The sequence below is a fragment of the Peromyscus leucopus genome, chromosome 12, assembly GCF_004664715.2.
Source record: "Peromyscus leucopus breed LL Stock chromosome 12, UCI_PerLeu_2.1, whole genome shotgun sequence".
In the NCBI taxonomy this organism is placed as follows: domain Eukaryota; kingdom Metazoa; phylum Chordata; class Mammalia; order Rodentia; family Cricetidae; genus Peromyscus; species Peromyscus leucopus.
This window is the reverse complement of record NC_051073.1, coordinates 62,385,612-62,404,253: the sequence shown is the minus strand read 5'-3', so window position 1 is coordinate 62,404,253 and position 18,642 is coordinate 62,385,612. Positions and strand designations below refer to the sequence as shown.

Genomic DNA, 18,642 nt, shown 5'->3' with positions numbered 1-18,642 from the left:
AGATTTATTTTATTTGAATGAGAGTTTTGCCTGCATATGTGTATGAGAACCATGTGTGTGCCCGATGTCCGAAAAAGTCAGAGGGTCTTTGATCTCTTGGAACTGGAGTCATGGATGGTCGTGCTGCTGTGGGTTTGCTGTTTGCTGGGAGTCGAGCTTGGGCACTGTGCAAGAGCATCAAGTGTCTTAACCATTGAACCATCTCTTCAGCCCCCCAAGGCTTGTTTTTAATTATGTATTGTATGGGTATATGCATGTGAATGTAGGTATGGGGTGAGCAGAGGCCTCTGATCTCCTGGAGTTGGAGTCAGAGGTGGCTGTGAGCCACCTGAAGTGGATACTGGGAACTAAACTCTAGTCTTCTGCATGAGCAATGTGTGCTCTTAACACTAACCCATCTCTAGCCTCCCATGTTCAGTTTGGAGAAAGGGTCTCTCAGCAGATCTGTAGCTCACTAATTTTGCTAGCTTGGCCAGCCGGTGAGGTCCAAGAGTCCCTCAGTCTTCATTTCCTAAGTATGGGATTATACACACATGCTGCCGTGCCTGGCTTGTTTTGTTTTTTGAGACAGAGTTTCTGCTGTCCTGGAGCTCGCTCTGTAGCCCAGGCTGGCCTCGAACTCACAGAGATCCACCTGCCTCTACCTCCTGAGTGCTGGGATTAAAGGTGTGGGCCACCACTGCCTGGTGTGCCTGGCCTTTTATGTGTGTTCTGGGACCCAAACTTGGGTTGTTGTCCTTGCCCCTAGCGCTGTGTCAACTGAACCAGCCCCCCCCCCCCCCCCCGTTTTAGTTTCTTGTGGTAGATTAAACAGGGTTGGTTTGAGATACCTGTTTTTAATGTAACATCTCATTCTGTTGACTTGTACATTATGTATTGCCTGTCTCTGTGCAGGAGCCAGGGTGCACATGTGGAGGTCAGAGGACAGCTCATGGGAGTTGCTTCTCCCCTTCGGTCACACACACTCGGGGATTGAACTCACGTCCTCAGTTTCCCCTGAGGAGCCATCTTGTTGGCTTTGTCAATTTCTCTGTTGTTATTTTTAGGTATATCTCACATATTTTGATGCTTTCTGTTTTTATTTTCATTTACTTTTTATATTTAAAATTTTTCTTTGAATTTATTTGACCCATGAATTTGTGTGTGTGTGTGTGTGTGTGTGTGTATGTGTGTGTGAAACCCATGAACTTTTTAAAAATGTGTTTTATTTCTTTGTTTAGAGTTTTTGTGTTGTCTATTACTTATTTCTAGTCTTCGTTGATCATAGTCAGAGACTAAACTCAGTTCTCAGTACATTTTTAAGGTGCACTGTGTGACAGACAGTGCCTGGGTGCCTGGGTTAATGTTTCATCCGTGCTTGAGAAAAATGGGTATTCTGCTGCTCCTTACTGGAGCATTAGTTAGAGCCTCTTTGTGGATGGTGATGTTAATGTAGCTACTCCTGTTTTAAAAAACAAAGCATCTAGGGCCCGGCAAGATGGCTCAGCCAGTAAGGGAGCTTGTCTCCAATTCTGATGACCTGAGTTTGCTCCTTGGAGCCCACATCACAGAAGGAGAGGACTGATTCCTGCAAGTCACCCCCTGACCTCCACATGTATGCCGTGGTGTGTGTGCGCACACATTTTTAAACATTAAAGGGATTATAAAGTATTAACATATATTACATTTTCCCCATTCAACTTAAGTTGCTGATTTTGAATTTCTTAATTATATTTCACTGTGTGTGTGTGTGTGTGTGTGTTCATGTTCATGTGCATGCACACAGGCAGGCATGCATATGCCACACTAGGTATGTGGAGGTCAGAGGATGACTTTGAGGAGTTGGCTCTCCTTCCTTATTTGGATGCTGGGCGTTCTGAACTCAGGTCATCAGGTTTTATCCACTGGCCTCTGATTTTTATTTTTTTTTATTTTTATTTTTTTTGAGACAGGGTTTTTCTGTGTATTCCTGGAACTCACTCTGTAGCCCAGGCTGGCCTCAAACTCAGAGAGATCCGCCTACCTCTGCCTCCTGAGTGCTGGGATTAAAGGTGTGCGCCACCGCACTTGGCTATGGCCCCTGATTTTGAATTTCTTGAACGTGATATAGAATCATTAAAACAATAGCAACAAAGCGCTTTTCAGTTCATCTTCAGGTTAGTTAACGTTAGACCTGTCTGCCTTGAAGTACTTCTCCCTGTGTTGCCACCCACCCATCGTTCCCTTTGCTCTGGTTCACTCCTCTTTGCCCGCCGCCTCACTTGCGGTGTGGAGAAGGATCTCACAGAGCCACCGTACTCAGTTCATTTTTGGTATTTTGAGATACTGTCTGGCTGCTTAGCCCGTGTTGACCTTGAATTTAGACCCTCCTTCCTCTGCTTCTTTGTTATGGAATTACAGATCTAGGCTACCACATCTGGCTTCTGTTTATTTTCTTGCCTTCTTGTGGATTACTTGAACATTTCCTGGGATTCGTCATTATCTATAAAGTTCTGGAGTCTGTCTTTTGTATAATGGTCCCAATGATTGTTCTCATTATAATATGCATACATGCCTTCAAGCTGTCTTATTTATATTAGCCTTGTTTTACTTGTAGGGAAAGTATCTAAACCTCACCTTTTTGTTTTTACTTTCTCCAGCTTTAAGTTGTCCTAAGTATTAGCTAGTCTTGTCCACTGTTTCAAATCATCAAACATTATCTAGAAAACCAGCGAGGGAGGGCAGTCCGTCGTGTGTACGCAGCGGGATTTCCTTCTCCTCTGTCTCTCCTTTCCCATACTTCAGGCTGCAGCTTCTCCTCCCGCGTGGGAAGTCGAGTTAAGCTAATCTTTTCAAAAATATTTATTTGAAAGATTTATTGTATTTGTATGAATGTTTTGCCTGCATGCATGTCTGTTTAACACATGTGTACCTGATGCCAGCCAAGGTCAGAAGAGGTTGTCAAGCCCTGGAAATCAAGTCACCAATGGTTGTGAGCCACTATGTGGGTGCTGGGACCTCTGTAAGAACAGCAAGTGCTTTTAGCCCCTGAGCCATCTCTTCAGCCCTCCTGCAGGCAGTCATGACGAGTAGGTCTGCCAGCAATGTGTGGTTTTGGTTTTCTTCTTCTGAGAGTTACTTATTTGTCTATTTCTAAAGGATAGTTTTACTGAGTATAGTACTAAATCTTCAGTGGCGCCTCCCTTCAGTTCTTTGAAAAACACAGTGCCCCTCATCCTGTGGTGTCTGGTTCCTTGTGAGGAAAGAGTGTGAGCACGGAGTGAAGTGCCGCAGAGGCCAGAACAGGTCGCCTGTGGATGGGGCTGGAGGCGGAAGTGCCCGTGAGCTGCCCAGCGTGACTGCTGAGGCTGACCTCGGGTCCTCGGGAGGCAGCTAAGCCACCTCAGCTGCCCAGCCATTGCTCCAGCCCCGTGCCCAAGTTTAAATAAGCATATCTCATGTTAAAGGCACCAGTCTGAGGTTTCTTTTTGACTTCTCATAATTGTTTGGTTTTTTTAAGACGGTCTTGTTCTGTAGTTCAAGCTCAAAAGAACTTAAGCTTCTCCTATTTCAGCTTTCCAAGTGCTGAGATGATAGATGTGTACCACATACCTCGTTTTCGTCGTGTTCTTTATTAGTATGTGCCTTTTGTTCAGGGAGAATTGACACCTTCGGAGGTGTGTGGCGCACATGTAGATGCCAGAGATTTACACAAGTGTCTTCTATTGCTTTCCGCCTTAATTTTGAATCTTTTAAAAGTTACATACTTATTGTATGTGTGTGTACACACAGAAGCGTGGCCTGGTGCACATGTAGGGGTCAGAGAACAACTGTGGGGTTGCTTCTGAGTCCTGGGGGTCAAACTCAGGGCAGCAGGCGTGGCATCGGGGTGGCCCTTTAGCTCTTTCTTTCCTTTTTACATTTTTAAAAAGATTGTGTGTGTGTGTGTGTGTGTGCGTGCGCGCGTGTACACGTACATGTACACATGGACAATGCCTGTGGAGACTCCTGGAGATGGAGTTAAACAGTAGGTACTTATAAGCTGCCCATTGTGAGTATTGGGACTCAAATTTGAGTCCTCTGGAAGAGCAGTCGGCACTTGTAGCTGCTAAGCCATATCTCCAGTCCCTTTGCTTATTTTGTAAGATAGGATTGCTCATTAGGACCCACGGGTCACTACTGATTGGCTAGACTAAATGTCTAGGAAGCCTCCTGGATCCTCTGTTTGCTGGTGTTGGGAGTGTAGATATGCACTGCACACGTGGCTTTTAGGTCCTTAGGGTTGACTAGCAGCAGGGTTATGGGTTTGAACCACTACAATCATTGTGTATCTAATGTGGATGATGGTTGATTTTTGTTTGTTTGTTTGTTTGAAAAATACTGTTTTTAGTAATAGCTTATACCATAATTTGGTAGACTGAAAGTCTCCATAAACAACATACAGATATACTTTGGGATTTCTTTTAGCTGCAGAAGTTAATCTGATTTTCCTGGAACCAAACAAGAAGCATCTGGCATAAAAACAAACAAACAAACAAACAAACATCCCAAACCCAAAACTTTCTGTCTATTCCAAGTTCATGCACTTTCTAAAATGTGGCTGAAAGGGAATTTTGTCAGTTCAGTGCATTAAAGACAGCCTCAGAGGCACCAGTGTGTGTCTGTCTCCATAAGGAAAGAAACAAAGCACTTCCTCCTCTTGGATTGGTTTGAGGGAGCGCAAGCCCAAGTTTGGATTCTTCACGTCTTCCCCCTGCATCTTCCATCTGTCGTTTATGGTTTCTGGCTTGTCTGTAATCTGTCTGTGTCTGTCTGTGCTGCCTGATGTCTGACTGTCCTGTCCCTAACAGAGGGCTTTGTTCTGAATTTATTGACCAGCACAGAAAGCATCCTGTGGGGAAGGAATGAGGAGCACCTTACAGAAATCTTTGTCACAGGGATTCAGTCACTCCAGTTGACCCAGCTGATCCAGATAGCAAACAGTACTATAAACATTCCATTAGCAAGCAATATCTGTTCCAGCCTTTGGGGGTGATATTTGCTGTATAAGATCATTTTTGAAAAATTTGCTGTTTTCAACAAATGATTATCATAATACACATACACATACACACACATTTTCCTGTGGGTCAGTGGCATGGAAGAATACATAATTTAGGTTAGGTTGTTAAAGCTGATTACATGGGAAATCCAAGGCAAGGAGGGCTGGTTACAAATTTCTTTAAATGCAGGGTAAACGAATAGGCTGAATACACAGCAGAATATCAATCAGTCTTAAGTCTTAAGTGACCTCAGTGCCTATTATTAACAGTGCCAGTCTCTTTTAATATAAGAGATCTTACCATAAAATAGATTACCACAAATAAAAACTTCCGAAATTAGTTGTTATTCTTTTAAAATAAGCACTGTAAAATAAGTTCTGTAGTAATAAATTATTCTTCGCCTCATGCTTTTAAAACGACATTAAGCTAGATAGACTGAACTATTCTTTACATAGCTAAGGCTGATCATGGTGTATTTGCAAGGCAGGTGGATCTCTGAGTTCAAGACCAGCCTGGTCTACAGAGTGAGTTCCAGGACAGCCAGGGATATACAGAGAAACCTTGTGTGGAAAAAAGACCAGAAGCCTTTGAAGGGGAATTTCTGAACATGGAATACTGACACTTCCTAGTTGCTAGTTCTGTATTTTTTAATAAATTGTCTTCTGATTTGTAAAATGTGAGTAGAAGTAGGAGTAATGACCAGTAACAGTATGAATTGACTATCCCTTATCTGAGATATATCTAGGGCCAGAAGTGTTTTGGGTGGTGGACTGTCTGTCTGTCTTTCAAATGAGAGAATATTTGCATACATGTAATGAGATATTTTAGAGAAGACACCCAAATCTAAACATAAAATTCATTCATTTTTCATGTATACCTAATGTACATAAACTGACAGCAATTTTAAATAGTATTTAAAAATAAAATTTTGTGCATGTAACAAAGTTTTATGGTATGGAATTTTTTTTTTGGTATCAAATTGCCACTCAAAAAAGGCTGAGATTTTAGAGTATTTTGAATTTCACATCAGAGATACTTAACTTTTGTATCAGTTACAGATTTATTTCTTGAATACCTATAAGTTCCTGGGAATATTGCTCAGCAAACTCTAAATAATGTTCTCTGTATCTTGTATGTGAGATCAACATTAAAAGGTCACCCTTGTTTTTGGTTTTGAAAAGTTAGCAAAGGAGATTAATCGCTCTCATTTTGATTTTCTTGTGATAAATTGCTTAAACTTCTGTTATACAACTTAGTACTTTATTACCCCAAACCCCTGCTGTGTGTACTCACTACTGCAAGATTGTAGACACCTATGGACACAGTGTCCAGTCTCCTCCCTCCTGTTGCTATAACAACATACTAGGACAAGAGCAACTTAGGCAGAGAAAGGGTTGCTCTCTGGGTCACAGTTCAAGGTGCAATACACCATGACAGGGAGGTCAGGGCAGCAGAGCTTGAAGCAGCTGGTCACATGAAGTTCATGGCTGGGAAACCGGTGAATGTGCATACTGGTGTTCAGTTCTTTGTCCATTTTATACAGTCCAGAATCCCTGCCCTGGGAGTGGGCAGGTAATCCCCTGCCAGCAAGCTCAGAGACACAAACACACACACCCTTCTCCCTTTCATATTAATAACACTAGTAATAATAGTAATGAATAGTGTGTGACGGGAAAGATAGCACACAAAATAATGCTGATGATTTCAGACTGTATTTTGTGTTATGTGCAGCTTGTTTCTTTTTCCTTCTTGCTTCATTATTTTGTTTTTCCTTTTTAATAAAGCTGGTTACATTCTTTGTTATGTGACAACCTTTACTTGTATGTTCAGGAAAAAGTTATGTAAAAAAAGTAAGGGTTCTTTTTGTGAATATGTTCTGCAGAACTTTGAACATTTCAGAATCATTTCTCCAGGCAATAGCTGCTAACACATCTTGTGATTAGATAGTAATAATGTCCTGATTGTGGAGGGGTATGTCTAAAGAAGCTCAGATGGAAATGTATGTTTGTTTGTTTTCCTTTTTTTTTTTTTTGTTGATTTTTTTGAGGTGGTTTTTCTATATAGCCCTAGCTATCCTAGAACTTGCTCTGTAGACCAGGCTGGCCTTGAACTCAGATATCCACCTGTCTCTGCTTCCAGAATGCTGGGATTAAAGACGTCTTCCACCACCACCTGCCTGTTTATGTATTTTTAAAATTTCATTCTTGTGTATGAGAGTTTTGCCTGCATGATATATATCAGCAGGTGTGTGCCTGGTGCCTTGGAGTTCAGAAGAGGGGTCAGATCCTCTGAACTGCAGTTACAGATGGTTGTTAGCCATCATGTTGGTGCTGGGAATTGAACCTGGGGCTGATGCAAGAGCAACAAGTGCTCTTAACCTGCGCCATCTCTCCAGCCCCAGAAGTCTATACTTTGATAACAAGTTTTACTTTCTCTATATAGATTTTGCAGTTATATTTAGTCACGCAGCTATGTTAGCAGTCGTGAAAACCGAATAGTGATGAATGTAGAAACAGAGAATGTAATCTAATAGGATAGGATAGAATAGTGGCAGTGTAGTGTAGTGCAGATACTTAGTGTAGTTTTGAATTTCATGGCTTCTATTTTTCTGTTCTGTTACTGTAGAAATACCTATTTTGTGTGTGGCACAGTAACATGTTTCTAAAGTTCTGAATGTTTGGAGGCTGAAGCAGGAGGATTGTCTGGGTATCGTAGTAGAACTCTGTTCCAACAGTAGTGAGAGGTGCAGTGATAGGACTGACATACAGGCTCTTTTGAGTGCTTGACTTCGGGGCAGGCAATGAGAGCTTATTAGAAACTGTTGTTGTTGTTGTTCCAGGGACAGAGCTGTTGTGTGACAACTTTTTCTGGGGAGATACCCCCTCTCCCTCCACCACACATGTACTCACCCCAGATAGGGATCCCATGACAGACCAAAGTACAGATACCACCAAAGTCTGATGGTATCTGATGGACCGATGAGTTTATTGGGGGTTACTTATGAATACGGGTGAGAGGTTACTTACAGGAGCAGAAATAACTCAAAGACAGCTGCGTCACCAAAGCCCACCCCAGCATGGCTGACAGCTCACAGACCCTGGGAACCTGGAGCGCACTGCACAGGCTGCAGGCAGCTCAACAGACGGGAGAGTGTCCTTTCCAGGTGCCTCAGTTGGTCGACACCTCTTCCAGGCAGCTCTGCAGGTTTCTGCTGCTTGCAGGCAGATGGTCTGGTCTTAGTATTCTCTGCCCCCTGGCTTATCTGAGAGTCTTTAGGGAGGGGCCTAGTTAATCTTGTCAGTTTCAAGGACTTCCTGTAAAGTCACCCATGCTGGGGAGAGGGCGCTTTGATATATTGTGGGATTTCTATCTGGGGTGAGTAGGTGTGTGTGTGTGTGTGTGTGTGTTTGTGTGTTGTGTCTCCCAAGGAAAAGTCTTGTCACAAGAGCTCAGGGTGTTGAGTGTACTAGGCAAGTGCTCTATCACTCAACTACATTACTGTCCCATGAAACGAATTACTTTAAAATAAATTGAGAAAATAACTAGGTCAGCAGCTGAGCTACTCATATCAACAGAACTTTTAAGTACTTATTTCCTAGATATTGCGGTGATGGCTTTTATTTATTCCAAGTACCAAGGCCTAAGAATGGGTTAGGGAGTAGTGAGATGCCTCAGTAGGTGAAGGGCTTGAGGACCTGAGGACAGGCATGGTGGTTGCCTGTAATCCCAGGACTTGGGAGCCAGAGACAAGAGATCCCTGGGACAAATGGCTAGCTAGACTATTCAGATTGTCTAGTTCTAGGTTCAGTCAGAGACCCTGCCGCAGTAAATGAAGTGGAGAGAGAATGAGAAAGGCCCTGATATCAACTTTGTGTTTTCACAGTGCGCATGTGTATATCGCCTCATGCACTGGTGGTACCCTAGTGTTAAGGCTGACACGTGAAATGCCACATCTGTTATTTCTGAATATAAAGTTACTTTTGGCCTGTTCTATGTTTCTGATAATTCAGCTTTTAATTTTCATGGCATTCGTTTCCTATACCTGGAAAGATATTCTAGTTGACGTGAAGAAAGTGGATCTGTGTCCTGTGTCAGTAAAATTCAAATGGAATGTTAATTTTAGTTTTTGCTAAAAGCTTGATTATTACATATAAATTAAAAATCATCCATGGAATATTTTAACATTATTAAATAATATTTGCCTTACAATTTATATATGTGCGTGTGTATATGTGTATATTTGTGTGTGTATACACACATACACACTTTCTCAAAGTACATTCTTCCGTTTATTTTCTTTTTGGAGAACAAGAGGAAGAGGATGTGAGTAACCAAAGTCTCATATAGGCTAGGATGGCTGTGAACTTGTTATGTACTCAAGGATGACCCTGGATTTCTGATCTCTTGCCTCCTCAAGTTCTAGGGTTATAGACATGTACAACCATGCTATGTTTACACAGTTCTGGATAATGAACCCAGGGCTTTCTGGATGTTAGACAGGTACATTCACAACTATCTGCCCTGTATCGTCATCAGACCCCACCCCCCAGCTTTTTTTTTTTTTTTTTTTTTTTTTTTTTTAAAAAAGATGAGATCTTGCTGTGTAGCTCTGGGTGGCTTAGACTTTACTATGTAGCTCCCGTTGGCCGTGATGGCCTCTTTCTGGCTCAGCTTCTGGAATGATAGGAACATGGGTGTGAGCCATCATTTTGTGTGCGTGCATGCGTGTGTGCTTGCGAGTGAGCGATATGAGTTCAGGTGCCTGTGGAGTCCAGAATAGGTTATTGGATCCCTTGGAGCTGGAGTTACAGGCTTCCCAGTGTGAATGCTGAGAATTGAACTTGGGTCCTTTGCAAGAGCAACGATTGCTCTTGCACCATCTCTCCAGCCCAAAACAGCATTGTTAATACATTTAGCCGTTTCAGCAAGAGGTGGTGTTGCTGTGGGCTTTTATCAAGAAATAGTACTATGTGAGTAATCAGTGCATGGAGAGCATCAGTGTGTTTTGTTTTTATATTTTTATTTCTTTTTGAGACAAGTTTTCCCAAGTTGTTTGTGACCCTCCTGCTCTTCTCTTTGTATCAGCAATACATTTGTGTTTTTTTTTTCTTTCTCTACTTTAAAATGATTCAAAATTATTGTTCTAACTTCCAAGACATCTTAATCCTTAACTAGAAGTTTGAAAAAGAGTAACTTAACATCTTTGATAATCAGTTAGTACTGATGGGCCTTTGTAGTTGAAGCACTAGTTATGAATTATGTTTAATCTACTTATGAAAAGAATTTTGTTAGATTTTTCACGTTTAATTAGAATTCTTTTGCCTAGCTGTAAGAATGTGTTTAATTTGATTCTTTTGGGTGACTAACTTGTATTTTTATACTTTGCAGAATAGAAGAGAAGAATCGGTGGCTTGGAAATTGAGCCAAGTGACCTGGCGGGATGGGCATTTGCCTGACACATTTTATAGAGGTAATCCAGCAGTGTTTTGTCCTGGCTCTCGTTTTTTACAGAAGTTGTCCTCAGCCTTGCACAGCTGCTCTTCGTTCCCTGGATAGCCCCGTTCTACTGCTTAGGCATAGCATAGGCTTTAAAGACTAGCAGGCCAGTGCTGTATCTTCTGCGCAGCTATACACTGAAGAGAGTTAGTGTACTGACTTGGAAGGTGAAGCCCATTGGCTTTTCATTTAACCAGATGGCTTTTTTAGCCCCCAATTCCCTTGATAGGAGGACAGTTGATCCTTTTCCTTCTTTGTAGCCTATCTTGATGTTTGTATTAACCTGTGCCTTTATCAGACAACATGAAAGAAAGTGAAATATTTAACACGGTATTTGTATATCTGCCATTAGCACTTATTTATTTATTTATTTATTTATTTATTTATTTATTTATTTATTTAAGACACAATTCCTCTATATAGCCCTGATTGTCTTGGAACTTGCTTTGTAGACCAGACTAGCCTTGAACTCAGATCCACCTGCCTCTGCTGGGATTAAAGGTGTGCACCACACATGGCTTGTAACATGTCAGTTATTAATGGTCCTAAGAATTTTAAAGTTGTATTATGAATTTTTAAATTTGTTTTGAGAATTCTTTTAGAACTTGAGGATTGAAAATCTTAGCAGTTTTGATGTCTATATTTTAGAGTTTTCTTCTTTGTCCATGTCTTCTGGCAAATGTAGTACCTGCTACTTTAACCCCCTTACCTAGATTTCCTTGTAAGCAGTAGAGATTGCCACAGTGTTAACAGACAGAAAAATGATCTCCTTTCTATTCTTTTTTTTTTTTTAAGATTTATTTATTTATTATGTATACAGCATGTATGACTGCAGGCCAGAAGAGGGCACCAGATTTCATTAAAGATGGTTGTGAGTCACCATGTGGTTGCTGGGAATTGAACTCAGGACCTCTGGAAGAGTAGTCAGTGCTCTTAACCTCTGAGCCATCTCTCCAGCCCCATCCCTTTCTATTCTTTATTAATATTGTATATTCTCCCAGACACCTCTCTGGATACACAAGCACCTATTTACTCCCCAAAAATTATTTATTTACTTATTCGTTTGTTTGTTTACTTGCTTATTTATTTATTTTCGAAACAGGGTTTCTCTGTGAAACAGTCCTGGCTGTCCTGGATCTCACTCTGTAGCCCAGGCTGGCCTCAAACTCACAGAGATACTGCTGGCTCTGCCTCCTGAGTGCTGGGATTAAAGGCGTGCGCCACCACCGCCTGGCATAGTTATTTAGATTTTCAGAGTTTTTCATGTAGTGCAAATTCTTGCACACTATAGAGGTACACACTCATCCAAGCTGTCAGTCTTATGCACTACTCTTTGACCCAACAATTTTCCCTTAGAAATTTAAGCAGTAGAGGCTGGAGAGATGACTGCGCAGTTCAAAGTGCTTATTCCAAAACCATGATGACTAGAGTTTAGCACCCACACAAGCCGGGCATCCGTCACATGCCTGCAACTCCAGCCCCAAGGGTCCCAGAGACAGCAGTCTACCCACGCAAACAAAGCCTAGTGTAGTGCAAAAATTTGTACATATTTTTAATGTACCTACAGTTTAAATTCCTTTTATAAGCATTTTTTTCCCCATTTGTGCGTGTGTCTGTCTGTGTGAATATTCTAGCCTGCAGGTCTGTCTGTATGAGCACACTAGCCCTCAGGTGCTTACGCTTCTCCTGAATACAAGCCCAGAGGCCAGAAGATGACAATCAGTATTCCTGTTTATCACTCCTTACTTCCTTGGTTCTTTTTTTTAATTAGTTAATTATTTATTTTTATGTGCATTGCTGTTTTGCCATGGGTGTTGGATCCCTTGGTACTGGAGTTATAGACAGTTATGAGCTGCCATGTGGGTGCTGGGAATTGAACCTGGGTCCTCCTGAAGAGCAGCCAGTGGTCTTACCCACTGAGCTATCTCTCCAGCCCCACTCCTCACTTCGTTTGAGGTTAGGTCTCTCTTTGAACCTAGGCTTTGTTTGCGTGGGTAGACTGCTGTCTCCGGGACCCTTGGGGCTGGAGTTGCAGGCATGTGAGGGATGCCTGGCTTGTGTGGGTGCTAAACTCTAGTCATCATGGTTTTGGAATAAGTACTTTGAACTGCTCAGTCATCTCTCCAGCCTCTACTGCTTTAATTTTTAAGAGAAAATTGTTGGGTCGAAGAGTGGTGGATGATTGACAGCTTGGATGAGTGTGTACGTCTATAGTGTGTGCCCAGTACTACTGGTTATTAGTGTGAGCACTGGCTTATCTCTTTGACAGCACTAGCAAATGATTTGTTTGTCAGGTTTTTTTTGGGGGGAGGTCCTTTTATGCTTTCTTTTTTGTATATTTGTGTATTAGGGGTAGGATCCTTGTCACTATGTTAGGAAAATTATTTTTTCTTAGTATTTGCTTTTTTTGTGATTTAGGTTTGATTTCAGTCCTGTAGAAGCTTATTTTTTTCTACATTGTTAGATATTTCTTATCCTTCTTGGCTCTGGCAAATGTAGAGTGGAGAATTCTGCATAAACTTGAAGAGATTGTCATCCTTGAGTATATGACTATACTTTCCCCTCTACATTCTAATTTCTGAGAATGACTCACATTCCTAACTTGTCCTAGTTTGACATTCTTTTTCTCTCTTGGTGGTATAAAATAGTTGTGATTAATACTAGTAGTTTTAGATTTAGTAAATTGTGATACTTAAAAAGTCAACTGTAGATCATAAAAGTAGATACATAGAAAATGTAGTCCATGGGCTACCCATCATGATGTACACCTGTGTTCCAGGACTTGGGATGTGGAGGCAGGAGCAGGGCTTGTTGAAGGCTAGCTTTGGATACATGGTAAATTCGAGGTCAGGCTGAGCTACTTGAGACCATGTCTAAGAAAAAGGAGAAAACTTAATAAATAAGTTTAATGTTTAAAAAATGTAGAAAAGAAAATAATAACCTACAAGGCCCCCTTGGCTGATCCGTCTGCGTTTGTGGCTGTGGCCCCGACTGCTCCTGCGGCCCCGACTGCTCCCGTGGCCCCAGCCAAGGCAATGTCAAGGAAGAGTTGGAAGAGTGGTGAGGGGATGGAGTTTGTCTCTTTGACTAATCCCTCCGAAGCACCCAACTCAAGCAGCTTTATTTGAACAACGTGGGAAGAAAGGCTCTCTTCTTCACAAACAAAGGAAACGAGTTGCCTGGTAACAAGTCGGATAGTTGGCTTATCCTGGAAAAATGGAGTGCTGGATCTTTGCATTGGTTGCTTATATGATGATATCCATAAATTCAGATTTTATTTTTGTTTATTTCTTTGAGACAGGGTCTCACCATGTAGCCCTGGCTGAACTTGCTGTGTAGACCAGGCTGTCTTCGACTCATAGAACTCTGCCTGCCTCTTCCTCCCGAGTACTGGGGTTGAAGGTGTGTGCTTCCATGTCTAACTCATAAATTCAGATTTTAAACAATTCAAGTTACAAAAAGTAATAGAACCTTTATTTATCTAATTAAAATTCATGTGGTTGGAGAACATATTTTGTAGGAGTTGAGTCCTTTTAATTTTACTGAGGCTGTCTTACTGGTTAGTATAGTGTCTGTACTGGAGAATGTCTTATGTTTTGACGGATAGTCTGCTGAAGATTGTTAACAGTGTGGTTTCTGCTGGAGAGTACGTTCAGAAGCAATATCCTCTCTCTTGTCCAGCTCCCCGCTGTGAGTCTGTGATTCCACCATCTTCCAACTTCTGTTGTTATGGTTGGAAGTTGATCATTGATCTTCTTGATAGTTGTATTGGTTACTGTTGCTGTGAATAAAACACCATGACCAAAGCCACTTAGAAAAGAAGACATTTAATTGGCTTATGGTTTAGAGGGTTAGAATCCATGATGGTGGAGCAAACACATGGAGGCAGGAAGAGCCGACACGTCACATCTCCAACAGAGCAGGAGGCAGAGAATGCACTAGGAATGGCTTACCTGAAACCTCAAAGCCTGCCCCCAGCGGCACGTCTCTCCCGACAAGGCCACACCTCCTAATCTTCCCAAACAGTTCTGCCAACTGGGGACCAAGTATTCAAACGTGAGCCTATGGGCCATTCTCATTTAGACCACCACAGTGAGTTCCTGCACACTGCCTTTTCCCTCCGTTTGAGATCCTTTTCTCCTTGTGTTTACTTTCAGCGGTTTATTTTGATGGACCCAGGAATAGGCCTTTTTCTCTCTATTGCCATAGATGTTCATTGAGCTTGGATTTGTAAGTTTATTTCTGGTTTATTAAATTTTACTTCTTTTTCTCTTTCATCCTTAAGAAACACTCGTAAGCAGGATGTTGGTTCACATACCTCTGGGGCTCTCTTTTCTTCATTTTTTTTCCTTCTCTGTATTTGAGTAATTTTTCCTCCCTCCCTCCCTCCTCCCTCCCTCCCTCCCTCCTCCCTCCCTCCCTCCCTCTTTCCCTCCCTCTCTCCCTCCTTTCCTTTTTCCCTCCCTCCCTTCTTCCCTCTTTCCCTCCCTCCCTCCTCCCTCCCATTCTTTTTTTTTAATAAAGATTAACGTACTACATGTATTTATTTGTTTACTCTTGTTTGTGCAGGGGTTGCATGTATGGAAGGCATGACAATTTGTAGGAGTTGGCTCTTTCCTTCCACTCAGCTCATCAGGCTTGGCAGCAAGCACCCCGACCCACTGAGCAATCTGGTCAACCCTAATTGGGTAATTTCTGTAGATGTACATTTAAGGCTACTGGTTTTATTTTTATTTATTTATTTTTTGCAATTGTGAATTTGTTTTTGAATACTTGGCATACGTTTTTGTATTTCAATAACCATATTCTTCAACCCCCAAATTTCCATTAGGCTCTTTGAAATAATTTCTTTGCTTTATTGAGAATTTTACTTGGTAGATGATTGTTTTCATAGTTAAAGTTGAACATTAATAAGTTCATTTAAATTAATGTTTTGAAATTTTTTTAAAACCAACCCATGAGGGCACTTAGCAACACTTTCTACTGCCTGTTGCTTTTGATGAGTGTGTATGTCCTGCCTGCCTGCCTGCCTGCCTGCTCTTTTGAGACAGTCTTTCTATGTAGCTCTGGCTGTCCTGGCACTGGATATGTAGACCACGCTGGCCTTGAACTCCCAGAGATCTGCCTGCCTCTGTCTCCCAAGTGCTGGGGTAAAGGGTATGAGCTGCCACCCCTGGCTTGTGTTACTGTTTTCTGGTTCATACTGGGGTGAATCTAGGCCTCAGTAGAAACTATGCAAGTACTCTACTATAGACCCAGTGGTATAAGTTAGATTTGCTGTTATTTTTAAGTGTCTTATGATTGTTAAAATGAGTATTTTGCATGATGTATGTTATACATACATACATACATAAGATTGCAAGTCCAGATTGCCGTTGCTCCCTACTTCTCATGTAGTTGTTGTTATTTTTAGTATTGTTTATATGTGCTAACAGTTCTGTTGAAAAGAGAGTGTTTTATTTTGTACATTTTTTTGCTTTAGGAAAAATAAGCATAAATATCCAGGAAAATTTAGGAATGGAACACTAAGTACGAAGAGGTCTGTCTTTTAATTTTCAGACGCTTATAGAAATTTCAGAAGTTTCTCTTTTGTTTGTTTGTTATAACAGGCCTCACCGTAGCCCTGGCTGGGCTGGAATTCATTCATACACACACATACACACACACACACACACACACACACACACACACACACAGCCTCAAACTCTGAGAGATCACCTGCTTCTGTTTCCTGAATGCTGGGGAATTACTATTGTTCTTGCTTTAAGTGGGCAAGACCATTCTTATCTTTGTGCTGTGGTAAACATAGGCTGTTTTGTAAACCCAGTGCACACTGTCCATGGACTCTCGGAGTTAGGACATTTCAGTCATTAGTTTGATACTTTGCTCAGAAGTACTGCTGCCAGAAGGATTTCTTGTGCATAGCCTGTGCTCTTTGGTGTTGGTTATAGTGCACATTTTCTGAATGGTTATTTTCATCTAAGATTACCCTGATGAACACATTTGGATATCTAGATGCTTATATGATTTTAAGATGGTACTCTTTCTATTGTGAGTACACACACTACTTGTGCTTGATTTTTTTTTTTTTTTTGGTTTTTCGAGACAGGGTTTCTCTGTGTAGCTTTGCGCTTTCTGAACTCACCACTGGCTTGAACTCACAGAGATCGGCCTGCCTCTGCTTCCCGAGTGCTGGGATTAAAGGCGTGCGCCACCACCGCCCTTGTGCTTGATATTTTTTAGACCTACATTTGTGTACTTCTCTTTCACTTCAGACTTTCTTTTTTTTTTTTTTGAGACCAAGCTGGCCTAGAAATGAAAGAGATGTACATACCTCTGCCTTTCTAGTACTGGGGCTAAAGGTGTACACCACCGCATCAGTCCACAGACCTAATAAAGTAGATATGACTAGTGTCTTTGTGTGGGTGCTTACTCTTTGTTTTCCATTTTCTTATGTTTTAGTAGAATTTTGATGCACGAATTCATATCTCAGAGTTGTAGGTTCCTGATCTAGACAAATTATATCTGCCTAAAATCTTATCCATCTGTCCGTCCACCCATCCATCCTCTGCTAATGCACATAACATGTAAGGGAGGGAGAACTTGTAGAGGTCAGAGGACAACTTGCTGGAATCAGTTTCCTTCTTCCACGTGGGTTCCAGGAATGAAACTCAGGACAATCAGGCTTGATATCAAGCATCTTTACCTGTAGAGCCCTCTTTTTGGCCCCAAGGTAAATTATTTCTTAAAAAGCCAGGGTTGTTTCTCATTTCCTATCTGCCACTATTGTATTTTCTCAGTTTCATCCCTAAAAAACAAGTCAGTATGTTCTCATTCAGACATGGCTCGTTAGATTTCCAGATCGTCCCTGCAGTGTTCATGGAGTCTCCACACACTGGGTCACAGCATTGGTCCCTCGGAATGTAATAGAGCTTGCTTGTTGTGTATGTGTTTTATTTTAGGAATTGGATGGCACAAGTGACTGAGAGGATCTGGAGAGTTTCTGGAGCCTGGGAAAGGTAGAAACTCAACCATGATTTCTTTCTCAACTCAACAGCATTCCTTTCCTTGAAGTCTTCATTTTTACTTCGGACTCAGGTAACTTATTTCTCAGAATCTTGAAAAAGGACATTCTAGTTACTTTTTTTTAAACTGTATTTTAATTAAGTCATGAATAAGAACAGCACACAGTTTGAGGTAGCCATTCTAACTGTATAGTTCACTGATGTACAGAGTTTTGGACTGGTCAAGTGTTTTGAGTGGCTCCTTAAACCCATTGTGTTAAATAAGTTAATTTTTTAAATATATATAAACTTTTCTGTTGGATGATAGGTTTCATGTTGGGTTTGTATAGTAGTTTCAGTTTGGATTTTTATATCTGGAGGAGACTTTAATATTTTTCTTAAGAGAGTTTTTATTTTATTTTTTGTTTGTTACTCGAGACAGGGTCTCTCAGTATGTAGCTCTGGCTGTCCTGGAACTCACAGAAATCCACCTGCCTCTGCCTCCCGAGTGCTTGGATTAAAGGAATGCACCACTATGCCTGGATTCCTAAGAGGTTTTTAAAAATACAACTGATTAATATATTGTGTAGTGATAAGTGAAGTTTAAGTAGTAGTTGTTCTCTTGGTTAATCTTCCTTAACAAAGATGACACTTTGACCCCACTCTCCTAACATTACATTTCTCAGAATGTCTAGAGAAACTTTTTATACCTGAAGAAACTTAGACTATTAATAGTTATAGTAATATATAATATTATGATTGTATCTACCATATATTTTTTGAAATATTGATAGAAATGTAAGTGATGGTTAATGTTGTCAGCTTGTTAGAATCTAGAATTATCTAGAAGCTAAGCCTCTAGGCTTACCAGTAAGGGATTATCTAGATGAAGGTTAACCTCTGAGAATGTCTGTGGGGGTTAATTGATGTGGGGAGAGTCATCGAAGTTGTAGATGGAACCATGCCATGAATACTGGGTAAAACTCAGCAAGTGAGCTGCGTGCTAGCTAGTGGGCTTCCTTTGTTGTCACTGTGACAGTGGATGAAGGGGGATTAGCGTAGTCCATCGTAGTCAGTCTCCTGCTGCCTCTACGTCCCCACTGTGAACAGTGAGCCAGAATGAGCCATTTTTCTCTTGAGTT

General features: G+C 41.3%; 1 protein-coding gene across 3 annotated transcripts in view; it reads left to right on the top strand.

Annotated features, from left to right (window-relative positions):
• The window catches only part of Znf148 (zinc finger protein 148), a 125,285-nt gene that overhangs the window by 32,611 nt on the left and 74,032 nt on the right, over window positions 1–18,642 (top strand). For all 3 annotated transcript variants that reach the window (XM_028886363.2, XM_028886364.2, XM_037209788.1), the window contains exons 2-3: window positions 10,389–10,470; window positions 17,459–17,594. The gene's annotated coding sequence lies outside the window, so the exon portion shown is untranslated. The remainder of the gene's footprint in view (window positions 1–10,388; window positions 10,471–17,458; window positions 17,595–18,642) is intronic.